Source organism: Schistocerca gregaria, chromosome 5 (assembly GCF_023897955.1).
Source record: "Schistocerca gregaria isolate iqSchGreg1 chromosome 5, iqSchGreg1.2, whole genome shotgun sequence".
NCBI lineage: Eukaryota > Metazoa > Arthropoda > Insecta > Orthoptera > Acrididae > Schistocerca > Schistocerca gregaria.
Genome location: NC_064924.1, coordinates 497,537,989 through 497,550,525, shown reverse-complemented (window position 1 = coordinate 497,550,525; position 12,537 = coordinate 497,537,989).

The window sequence follows — 12,537 nt, the reverse complement described above, 5'->3', positions numbered from 1 at the left end:
TATCGGCTCTCGGTTAGTTTTTTTTTTTATTAATGATCTCAAACTTGTTCCTGCAAAACTATATGGGTGCGAAATAGAAGGTACGTTGACACACTAAGCAGCTGGTCATAAAAGTAGCATTTGCAACTGGGAAACATAAGTTGAAGCACTCTTAGTGTAATCTAACTGATGTTGCATTTCATCGTACTCCATAGTGCGAACAATAATTGGTTAGCATAGTGATGCAACTACAAACAAGTAAACGAAGCATTTGTGCTACGAACGCATGGCTCGACCGTAAGAGCTATACTCAATTCACAGAGCATGTTTGACCATTACTGCTTATAGTGCGTACGTCGCTTCTTATTGCATACCATTCCCCCTGTGATTTCTATTACTTTACCTTTCACTTTGTGGACTGTAGTAGTGTCAGAGAAGAAACGTCTGTATCAGGAGACGCATTTTTACTTTTTCTTTCCATTTCCCCGAAAGTAATGAGTTGGTGCACGTCTCACAGAAAATTGAAAATATCAAATGAGGTGGGGAAATGAATATGCAATCTATCTGCGCAAGCAAGTGGATCAGTATTAATCATAAGGAAGTTGCAACGTTCCACTGGCTAACTAGTCACCAGTACAAAGAGCAGAAAGTGATTCCTATAGAGAAAGCCAAAAATTGATGCCAATACTTACGGCCAAAAGTCGATGAATTTTACGAAACGTGGTAAGAAGAACAACATTTGGGATTACCGCACGTTACTATTCCACACGTCTACGCTGACGTGTATCGTTATATCTTGGATATAAAGTGTACTTTATTTATTATGACAACCACAGGTTTAATATCAGGCCTCTGGCGTAATTCGAGGTTACTAAAACAAGATAGAACATTATGGTAACAAACGAACATAAGAAAGATGCGAAATATTTCAGTCACTTAATGAAATGAACCTAATGAGACAACCATGGAAATTAGGGAGTTGTAGGCGGGGAAAACCAAAAATACTACAATTAGACAAACATCACTGCAAGAGACACACATAATGCAAAAATAACTGTCACGAATTCTTCCAGAATAAACCCAACCAAAATGAATAAGAAACACACAATTGGAATGGAATGTATTTCTAGACCTATGTAGCTCAAACGAGGACAGTGATACCAACTCCCCCACCCCCTCTAGCACCCCACACCAAAGAAGGAATTCCATTATGATCAGTATCGAAAATTTCACCTGACATACACAGCTGAAACGAAGACAGTGATGCAGACAATCCCTCACCAACAAAGCTAATAAGGATAACGAAATTCACCATATCTACACAGCGCCAATGAAGACTTCGGTTCCATTACTCCTCTCCCCCCCCCCCCCCCCAACCCCACCCCTTAAATAAAACTAACCAAACACAAATCTAAGAATCACACTTCAAAGAAATATCCTTTCCATAAACAATCTAAGATCTCGCACGAAAAAAAACATAAAATATTTTTACCAATTATAGTCCAGTGCTGCTCCGAATTAAAGTGGAATTAGTATGTTTGCTTCTGAATGTCCTGTGTCGTATTTTGATATTCCTGACACGTTCTAACCATTATGTAAGTAATGACAAATGTTACGATCTGGGCTTAGCCACTTCAACCCTCATCCGAGAAGATGTTCGATGACTGAAACCAGTGGAGACATATGGGTTTAAAATAAAAGCAGCTGATGGACTAAGATTTTATACATTACATGACGGCCGTTGATGGTCGCCTTCTAAAAGTGTTCAATAAAAGTGGCCCCAAAACACACACACGCACAAACCATATTGCAGGCAACATATTACTTAAACACAACTCCAATGCAAAACTCCACACGAACACACAACTTTCACTCTAGAATACCAAACTGTAAACTAAAAGTAACAATTCAAAAACCAGAAACAAATAGAGAACTGATACCTACTCAAGACTTGTTCTCATTCAACCTCACTTTCACTACAAACCGAGCCACGAACCTAAAAGTCCACCACAAAGCAATCACCTACAACACGTCTATTACAAAAATAATCCATTTCGAATGTGCTGCTGTGTTCCTAGGTCATGAACTGCCCCCTCTGTTTATTGATTGGATAGCCACTGAATTGCTATTTATTTATTTAATGGGATAATAATAATTATTAAAAGATGGCAATTTTATTTAAGCACCGTTTTTTTTCTCTTTCGATTGTTGCGAGTCAGCGATAGTGCAATGCTTCTCGCTTTGGAGAATACACATTTCATAAGAAATATTTGGTCCAGGAAACACTTTTGCGATCACTTTTGCGATTTAGACAGTATTCGCGTAATTGTACTGATTAAAAGTTATCGTTTCCGAAAGACGCAGGTTCGATTAAAGCTGTGTGCACTTTTGCTCGTATAATGAAAATATTCATAACACGTCGCTTAACAAAAAGAAATATGCGAAACACAACTGTGATCAAACGAAGAAAATATATGATAACATAAATGTTCTTCGCTGTTATTCAGGACAGTTTCGTAGTACAAACAATGCCAATTTACTCCGTGCACTAGAAAGTCTTTGATACACTGAGCACAAAAAAGAAAATAATAAAATTATAATTACATTTTTAATATCATGAATACTTCTTTAAATCATGAAAATAAGTTTTGACATCGTCGTAATATTAATTTTCATCGTTGTAGCACTACATTGCCCCCTTTGGATATACACTCACACTTGTTTGACTGGACATCCAAGCAGGCTTATTTTCCTTGTCTGTTCTGTTTAAAGTTCACTGTGTTCTTTCACTTGGAAGCATGTGCTTTGTTTACTTTTCGGTCTAAGGGATTTTGAGTTACGCTACCCCATTCGGGCAAAGGCCAATTGGAAAAACACTGGAAAAAAACCACGGTGGAGCGAGCACATCTTTCATACCCTCTTTTTTAATTTTCAACATTTGAATATTCACTTCGTATGATATTTAATAATGGTACAATTTTGTGATAGTGGTGCTGGTAACGACGGCTGGCGACTTGGTGTACTGCAACACCGATGTCTCGCTCCCTCAGGTAAATCTGCGATGGGCTGCGATGACGTGGCAGGGTGCGGCGAGGGATGACAGATGATGTCGCTGCAGTATGCTGCCCTCACCGACACGTGTGCTGAGCATCCGAGCGTACAGTCCCGTGAAATTCAAACAGCAGTATCAGTTCCTTAAATTAACATCTAAATTACATCATATTTCACGCACTCTTTCACTCAACAATAAGAATGTGATTTTTTGTGAGGTGTTCGACTGTCTATGGCTTTTTTTATCATGATGCAAGTCCATTCGTCCTTCCGACGTAACTGACTATTTGCAATTAAAGGTTCAGGTAAATCCGTTCCAAAATTGATACAGTTCTGCAACGGGTTTAATGATATAGTCAGTAGCAGTTCCCAACACTGTTACGACTCACCAATGTTGCTGACTGATCGATAAAAACACTTGTTCTTGAGTTTTAGTTTGCCTGGAATGATACTTGGCATTAGTAAATACTCGTAGCACAAAATTTGAAAACGAAATCATGATGACACAACCCACTCGTTGAGCGTCCAATTTTGTGTTAAATTCCACTCTTTCGCAAGTGAAGTAAAGTTCGTACGCGTAGAGGATAATGTTCACAGGAAGTCCTTGTTCATAAGTCATTTGTGACATGTTCACCCCACCACGTAGTGACTGTATCACAGTTATCAAGTCTGACAAGGTAAAGTCCTTGTGCTACCCATAAGAATGTCTTTACACAGTTTAGTTACATAATAATAAACAACTGAACGACTGTACATATCAACTGAAGTATACAATTGTAGCCATTTACAATATAAAAGCAAGTCCTAAATCATATATTTTCTCGAAAAGGTGCTCCTGGACTTACAAAGAATTGTGCAGTGATAAACACAAGTATGTATATATTTGTGTCATGATCTGTTCAGTCATGGACATCATCTTGAACGACCTGGTTTAAGCTCATGCAAGTCCGAGCACTAACTTACAGTGGAAAATTTGTTAAACTAATACGTAACTTGCGTAAACTTTACTTGTTGTAAGTGTATCCTGTACACAGTCCATAAGAAAAAAGAAATATGACCTGCTCACCCTAGTGAGTTCAAAATAGTTAACAATCAACATAATGAAAAGTTTATTTTTTAAAGTCACTATATCCTACTGTTGTGTGAATATGCAGCTCTGTTCACTTTTCGTGGTTCCCACACGCCTAAGTTCCTGAAAGTTTACTAAATCTCAACAACTTTGTGTTATGTTTGATTAAGTGTCTTAGGGTGGAATTATCTTGAACCAATTCTTCTTCTCCTTGCTGCAGCTCGTCGTCCTCTTCTCCGTCGAACTGCAGCTGAAATTTTCTTACAACTAATTGGTATTCTCAGAGTATCTTCATCCAAGCAGTACTGATGCTTCCAATGTTGTAAGTTCCTATTCGCCCACACGCCACACCACCGTCTAATTTCTTTTGTTACTGCTTTCCTTTTCGCGCTGGGTGTTGAGTACGTTTGATGAGAGTAAATTTCATGGGGAAACACTTGCATGCCGTACACGTAACCTTTAATTAGTCCAGGTTTTTTCGAAAATACTTTACGATAATTAGTAAGTGTGTCTAATAATTGCTTTTGTTGCAGACTGTCAAGACCAGAGTATTGTCGTACTTTTTCTACTATTTCAGAGACGTGGATATTCTCATCGTCCTTCACATCTTCCATGACCGGGAATGTACGGCAATTGAAACCATCTTGAAGCCGCCTTAAACGTGCTCGAATCGGTTCTATCTTTAAAATTTGACAATATTTGCCTTGCAATTATTTGGTCTTTACCAAGTGTAACCTGACTCTCGTGTCACCGAAACACATGCTGCATTCAGCCTTTGCGAGATCGATTATACTTTCCGCCTCTCGCAAAATATCTAATCCGAGGAGACAGTTCACGGCTAAATTCTTTACAATAAGGAAGGTGCACTCTTTGGCTCCCATTCCAAAGTTAATACAAATCCGTGTCTGTTCCCGAACTAGTTGGGCTTTCTGACTAATAGCTTCTGTAACTCGACAATTAGTGACTGGAAAAACCGGAATCTTTCTAATCTTCCTTAAGTGAAGAAAGAACGATTCATTCAGCACACAAACAGATGCTCCAGTATCTAAAATCACCGTAGTTTGAATACCATAAATATCATAAACTATAACTGCTTGTACAACTTCCCGTTCAAACAAATTACACTTCTTCCGAAAATGTTGACATAATTCCTCTCGTATATCGACTCCGTCATTATATCTTAACATCTACGTAGTTGAACTACGTTGCTGAGCAACATCAACAGAATTATTCCCACACACTGCATCTTTTGCGTCGTTAGACCGGATCGCTGCTGATTCTATGCGACACACATTCTCATTGTTACTACAGCTGGTTGTCTGCACGCTTGGTTGCTCGTTATTACTAACATCATTCATGCAAGTGCCCCCTAGACACCGTGCAAAAGACACACGGGAGCAAAATGTCGTCGCATCCAGTTTGACTGACTGGTACTGGTTGATGGTTGCGGTTCACTTACCTCACTGATCTTCATATGCTGCTGCATGTTATTTGACATATTTGTATTGTACGGGGGCTCTACAGGATTATTGTTGTGATATTGCTGTGGACTAGGCTGCTGCCATTGCTGTTGTGCATAGTTCTGTGTTGACCAGTTATGTGGTGGTTGCATGTTTTCCGATTATTTGAAAAATTACCGTTATTGTAATTGGCGTTAGCTCTAAAATCTCGTTTCCGTTTCATTGAAAAGTTTCCGTTATTCTTTTGTCCACTATTGTTCTGTGGATGATAATTGTGATTCGGTGCATTACCGTACTGTCCATTTGTGATCATATTGTGGTTCTGCTATCCTGAATAATTCGGACTGTTTCAATGATTTTGATTCCCATAGTAGTAATTTTTCTATTACTATTGTTCTTGTGGTTTCGTCCGTTGCCATTACCATTACCATTATTCGACGAATTATTCCCATAATGGTGTCTGTCCTCTTCGATAATGAAATCTAAAGAGCCAGTACAGATAGAAAATCTTCCACGTTGTCTTCGAGAATGTGAAACAATTTCTCGTTTAGATCACGCGGTAACTTCTCATTTAACATCTTTAAAACATCACATGAATGAAATGTGTGTTTTTTTCCAGTGGAATAAGCTACAATAATTAGCATATTCGAAAGTATTTCTTTATAATTATGTTGCAGCTTATGTCACTGAATCATGGAGATTCGGTAGTTTTTACATGAATCTTATTATTATAATAATTTAATAATTACTTAGCTAATTATCCAGAAAGATGATTAAAAATGAGCTATAATTTTACCGCTGCTTTGTTTCCTCTTGGGGCGCTAGACTTCCACAAACTTTCAGATGGTAACAATTTTCTCAGCAGTGAGTGTCGTGACTGTAAATATTAGACTGTGCTAGAGTGAAGAGTAAACTCATTATTTTCTGTTAATTAAACTTGTGGATTCAGTAACGTGCCTATACCATCAGTATTTGCAGCGCTTTCTATGAACCCAATACAAATTACAAGCATGGCATAAGCTGACACTACTAGCACGCCTAAACAAAACAAACCATCGCTCCGCACACGTATGTCATTACCCACGCCAGTACATCAAATCTCAAACCCGTCGGGCGATATCCAAGTCTCAAGCTGAGCCAATTACAGTGCTGTCGTATTGCCTGCATCCTATCTTTTATACGGCAAATCATTGTACTAGTCAAGCAAAAGCGAAAATTCTGTAGCTCAGCACGTCAATGACTTCGATGACTGCTGCGTGCTGTGATGTTACAAAATAAAAGTGATGTTGTAATTCAGTGGAACAGTTGGAAATTGAGATTTCGCTTACTGTTTTATCAATCACAATTGGTGTAAGAATCATGGATTGACCATTATCATAAAATATTGCATTATGAGATGTGAATAGTTTTTACTCGCACTTTCGTGTGGCTTAAGGCAGTCACAACTAGCGTGCTATTGATTAAGAAATTGCGTTATCGTCTTTCTAATCACTTCATGATCGTAGATACGATTATACCTGGTTGTGAAGTAATTGTTATGACAAAACCGTTTCCTAATGGACAAGAAAGTTCTTAAGGGCGCAAAAACAACTGTAACATCACACAAAAGGGAAATTCAATATTGAAGCTGACGCAAGATAACCCAGTTTTTCTTTTTATCAATGTTACACGCACATTGGACTGCTGATCTTGGTGTTTGTAATCTTAGCAAAATGCATAATTAAAATGAAAATAATACTGAGGAGATGATAGGAATGAGCACTGATAAATTATTCATTATTCCCAGAACAAATACACTCCTGGAAACTGAAATAAGAACACCGTGAATTCATTGTCCCAGGAAGGGGAAACTTTATTGACACATTCCTGGGGTCAGATACATCACATGATCACACTGACAGAACCACAGGCACATAGACACAGGCAACAGAGCATGCACAATGTCGGCACTAGTACAGTGCATATCCACCTTTCGCAGCAATGCAGGCTGCTATTCTCCCATGGAGACGATCGTAGAGATGCTGGATGTAGTCCTGTGGAACGGCTTGCCATGCCATTTCCACCTGGCGCCTCAGTTGGACCAGCGTTCGTGCTGGGCGTGCAGACCGCGTGAGATGACGCTTCATCCAGTCCCAAACATGCTCAGTGGGGGACAGATCCGGAGATTTTGCTGGCCAGGGTAGTTGACTTACACCTTCTAGAGCACGTTGGGTGGCACGGGAACATGCGGACGTGCATTGTCCTGTTGGAACAGCAAGTTCCCTTGCCGGTGTAGGAATGGTAGAACGATGGGTTCGATGACGGTTTGGGTGTACCGTGCACTATTCACTGTCCTCTCGACGATCACCAGAGGTGTACGGCCAGTGTAGGAGATCGCTCCCCACACCATGATGCCGGGTGTTGGCCCTGTGTGCCTCGGTCGTATGCAGTCCTGATTGTGGCGCTCACCTGCACGGCGCCAAACACGCATACGACCATCATTGGCAGCAAGGCAGAAGCGACTCTCATCGCTGAAGGCGACACGTCTCCATTCGTCCCTCCATTCACGCCTGTCGCAACACCACTGGAGGCGGGCTGCTCGATGTTGGGGCGTGGGCGGAAGACGGCCTAACGGTGTGCGGGACCGTAACCCAGCTTCATGGAGACGGTTGCGAATGGTCCTCGCCGATACCCCAGGGCAACAGTGTCCCTAATTTGCTGGGAAGTGGCGGTGCGGTCCCCTACGGCACTGCGTAGGATCCTACGATCTTGGCGTGCATCCGTGCGTTCCTGTGGTCCGGTCCCAGGTCGACGGGCACGTGCACCTTCCGCCGACCACTGGCGACAACATCGATGTACTGTGGAGACCTCACGCCCCACGTGATGAGGAATTCGGCGGTACGTCCACCCGGCCTATCGCATGCCCACTATACGCCCTCGCTCATAGTCCGTCAACTGCACATACGGTTCACGTCCACGCTGTCGCGGCGTGCTACCAGTGTTAAAGACTGCGATGGAGCTCCGTATGCCACGGCAAACTGGCTGACACTGACTGCGGCGGTGCACAAATGCTGCGCAGCTAGCGCCATTCGACGGCCAACACCGCGGTTCCTGGTGTGTCCGCTGTGCCGTGCGTGTGATCATTGCTTGTACAGCCCTCACGCAGTGTCCGGAGCAAGTATGGTGGGTCTGACACACCGGTGTCAATGTGTTCTTTTTTCCATTTCCAGGAGTGTATTTATTATAACTAAAACATAGACCGTACCTCAAGCTTAGTACTACAATGACGGTAGATTTTTATGTCCGTATCATGCCTTTTGAGCGCTATTTTATATAGCCATTGTCCTTTTGAGTCACCCGTGCGTCGTCACGATCAGCTATAACAGTTCTTCTTACACTTCACTCAAACTTAGAAGGAACACGTTTTTATTTATTTAGTAAAAAATCAGATCAGACCGCCACAAATCTGCGTCCGTCTTACTTAAGAAAAACAGTACAAGTCTTTCAGCGCTCAAGGCTTCATTTGTTCTCCAGCGAACAAAATAGTGAAGGATCGCATATCTATCCGTATTTTTCTGTTTATATTGCCGCCCAATGACAACGAATTACATTATTTAGAAAATTCCACCGTCGCTATGCGACGCCTTATTATACATTAATCATTATTTATAAACAAGTATTTGCCTTCTGGCTGAAAGTATTAACTACTCGTATTTGCTGTTTTAATGAAGTCAAAAATAGCGAATATCACAGTGCCGACGGAAGTTTCTGTCCGGAAACAACCCCTATTATTCGCAGTTCACGCACTTTTTCCTTTCAAACCGCTGAAGACAGATATCTCCCTTGCTTTTGATTGTTTGAAGATAAAGGGAAGCATGTAATGAGAACGATGTGTCCCTGTGAAATTCATAGGGCGGGCCGTACAATTTTGACATTCCCGTACTTATCGCTTCGATCCACATTTTGCCAAAAGGCTCTATGCTAATAATTTTGTTTCTGTTTTCAACGTACAACGCTTAACGCCGAATTTTTGAGCCTTTTTTGCATGATGTTGCTCTTTCTCCAACCATTTCTGGTGTTACCAAATTACTTACAAGTAAAGAATTCGAGAAGCAGTAAACCAATTTAAGCTTTTCAGTTTGATATAATCGCTCTGTTTCAATATAAGTTTCCCAATTGGATCAATTTCTTACATACGCGCAGAGCGGTGAGACCTTACATATCGGAAGGAACCAAGGGATATCTTTGGTGCATGCAAATTTTTAAGACTTCTAGAACAAAGATCACATAAATCACACACGGGTACACATTCAGTCGACAAGTTAAGTACAGACAATAGTTCTTCTTCTAACACCATCCTGTCGCAGGTCAATGGAACAATGGAAGGTACTATTCGACTGAAAAAAGGGCAGGTCAGTCTGGTTTTCAAGAAAACAGACACAACTGTAGGCCTATATCACTGCTGTTATTTCGTCGTACAATTGTGGGGCATGTTTTACGGCCACGTGTTACGTCCATCCTGTGCATTAAAAACCTCTTCTATAGAAATCAATACGGATTTCGCAAACATAAATTCAGCGACATTCATCTCGCTATGTCAGTCCGTGAGATCCAGAGCTCCGAAGAACGCGGTGCCCAGGTGAATGCCGTGTTCCTCGCCTCCGGTACAGCCCTGCATTGTACTTTAGTGAAGAAAGTTGAGCTTGTCGAGTAGCGGACCAGAAGTCTGGTTGAAGCACGTGCCAGCAGATATAGCTCCAAACGTATAACTTCAGGTCCGTTACTGTTTACAGTATTCAGGGCGTAACGGGTGCATCATCTGCGAACAGCCTTAAAGAAAATCCACCGCTCTCTTATAGATCATTTATGTGTACCGTAAACAGTAACGGTCCTATCAGCCTTCCTTTGGGTGCTCCTCGAATTACCTTACATCTGTCGATTTTGTTCCGTTAAGAGTGACATGTTGAGTTCTCTCTGCTCCGAATCTCGATAAACTCTTATTTTTTCACCAAATGGCAGTGCGGGGCGGTCTCAAACGCCTTCCTGAAGTCAAGGAACGTGGCATTAACCTGAGCCGCATTGTTTACGGCACTGTGGATCTTATAGAGGAACAAAGCGATATGAGTTTCGCATTAGCTCTGTTTCTGGAATCCTTGATCATTTGCACAGGAGAGATTTTCATTCACCGTAAACGTGATAATTCTTAAGTATAAAACATGTTCTATTGTTCTACAACATATTGATGTCAACGGTATAGTTATATTATTGTGTGGATCTGTCCTAAGACTTCTTAAAAACGGGAATGACCTGCACATTCTTCCAGTCGCTAGGTATCTTTCGATGCTCAAGCGATCTACGATAATTTACTGCTAGGAGCGGTATAAGTTCTTTCATATGATCTTTGTAGGCTCTTATAGGTATCACAAATGGTACCGACCCCTTAAAGCACTTACGCGAGTGTAATTGATTCCCTCAACATCTGCCATTTCTAAGTTCCTACTACGACTGAAAGGAGGGATCGTTTTACTACCTTCCGCCGCGAAAAACTTCGAAAGACGAAATTCAGTATTTCAGGCTTTTTCTCTGTTATCTCCCGTTGCGGTACCAGTGTAGTCATTGAGTGAATGAATACATGATTCTACGTACGACCAAAACCTCTTATTTGTATTCTGATGGGTTGACGAAATTTTACTTTTAATGTCACTGAACGCTTCTCTAATTGCTCTCCTTACGCTCGTTTTGGCATCATTCAGCTTTTGTTTCTTGACTAGGTTTGTACCTCCCTTGAATATGAGATAAATCTCTCTTTGTTTGCTTTTTCTAATATGGCTATTAAATCTTGGCGGGTCCGTCCCATCCCTTAGGACGTTGCTCGCAGCATACTGGCTAGGGCATACTGCAGGATTCCTTTGAATTTTTTCCATTTGTTCTCCACATCTCCGTATTTATCACCGAATATTTTACCCTGAGTGTTCAGGTTCTCTGAAATTTGTATTCCGTCTTTCTTGCTAAGCAAAAATATCTTCCTACCATCCACCGAAATGAGCCGAGGATGACCTCACCCTAAAGACCGTTTTGATAGAGGGTTCATTGAACCTAAAGAAGTCCCATGTGCAGGCACCATGTACTCCGCTGCCCTAGTAGCCCATTCCTGCGTGTAGTACACCCCTAATCTATTAAGGGGAAGCCTACAATTCTGCACCCAATCGGTGGTCGAGAAATTCGCTTCTGATTCCGTGGGAACCAAGGGGATAGACCTTCCACTCTGTCTGAACCAGAGGACCATGAACATCACCGGGTAGGATGCTACAGATAGACAGCGTAGCCTACACCCTGTGTGGGACGCTAGCTACCATCTCCAAAACAGCCATCCGATGAAAGGAGTCGAGGAGAATAAAGTAATTTGCCATTTCCAAGTACATATTAGGGCGTATAACTATCCTCTAAATGATTTTGCTGTTTTAAATTGAGCTGTGTTGGTGAAGCCAAGTTTTCGATACCGCGATTTGTCCATTGCTTTGACCAATGACGTTCATTGTGACGTCTTGGGTTTAGACTGCAAAGGATGTCAGCGGTTTGGCCTTAGTGACTGGTGTATACTGAATATGCTGTTTATTTCAAAGACGTAGTCTTGGATCAATGCCCACTGGTGGAATCAGATCATGCGCCAGTCCACAAATGTCTGATTGTTTCTTTCCGTATGTGGCATGAGTTCCGAGGGTAAGGCTAGGCAGAAAACGAATGGCAGGGCTTAAATTGTTGCGAGAGAAACGGTTTGTGATGTTTTTAACCATGCTTCTCATTAATATTTAATTGCTTTTTCCATGGGGATGTTACGTACGAACCTAAGAAAACTGCGGCACATTCGAAATGGATTATTTTTGTCAGAGACGTGTTGTAGGCGGTTGTTGAGTCTTTGTGGTGGACGTTTAGGTTTGTGATTCGGTTTATAGTAAAGGTGCAGTTGAATGAGAACGAGTCTTTAGTAGTTACAGGTTC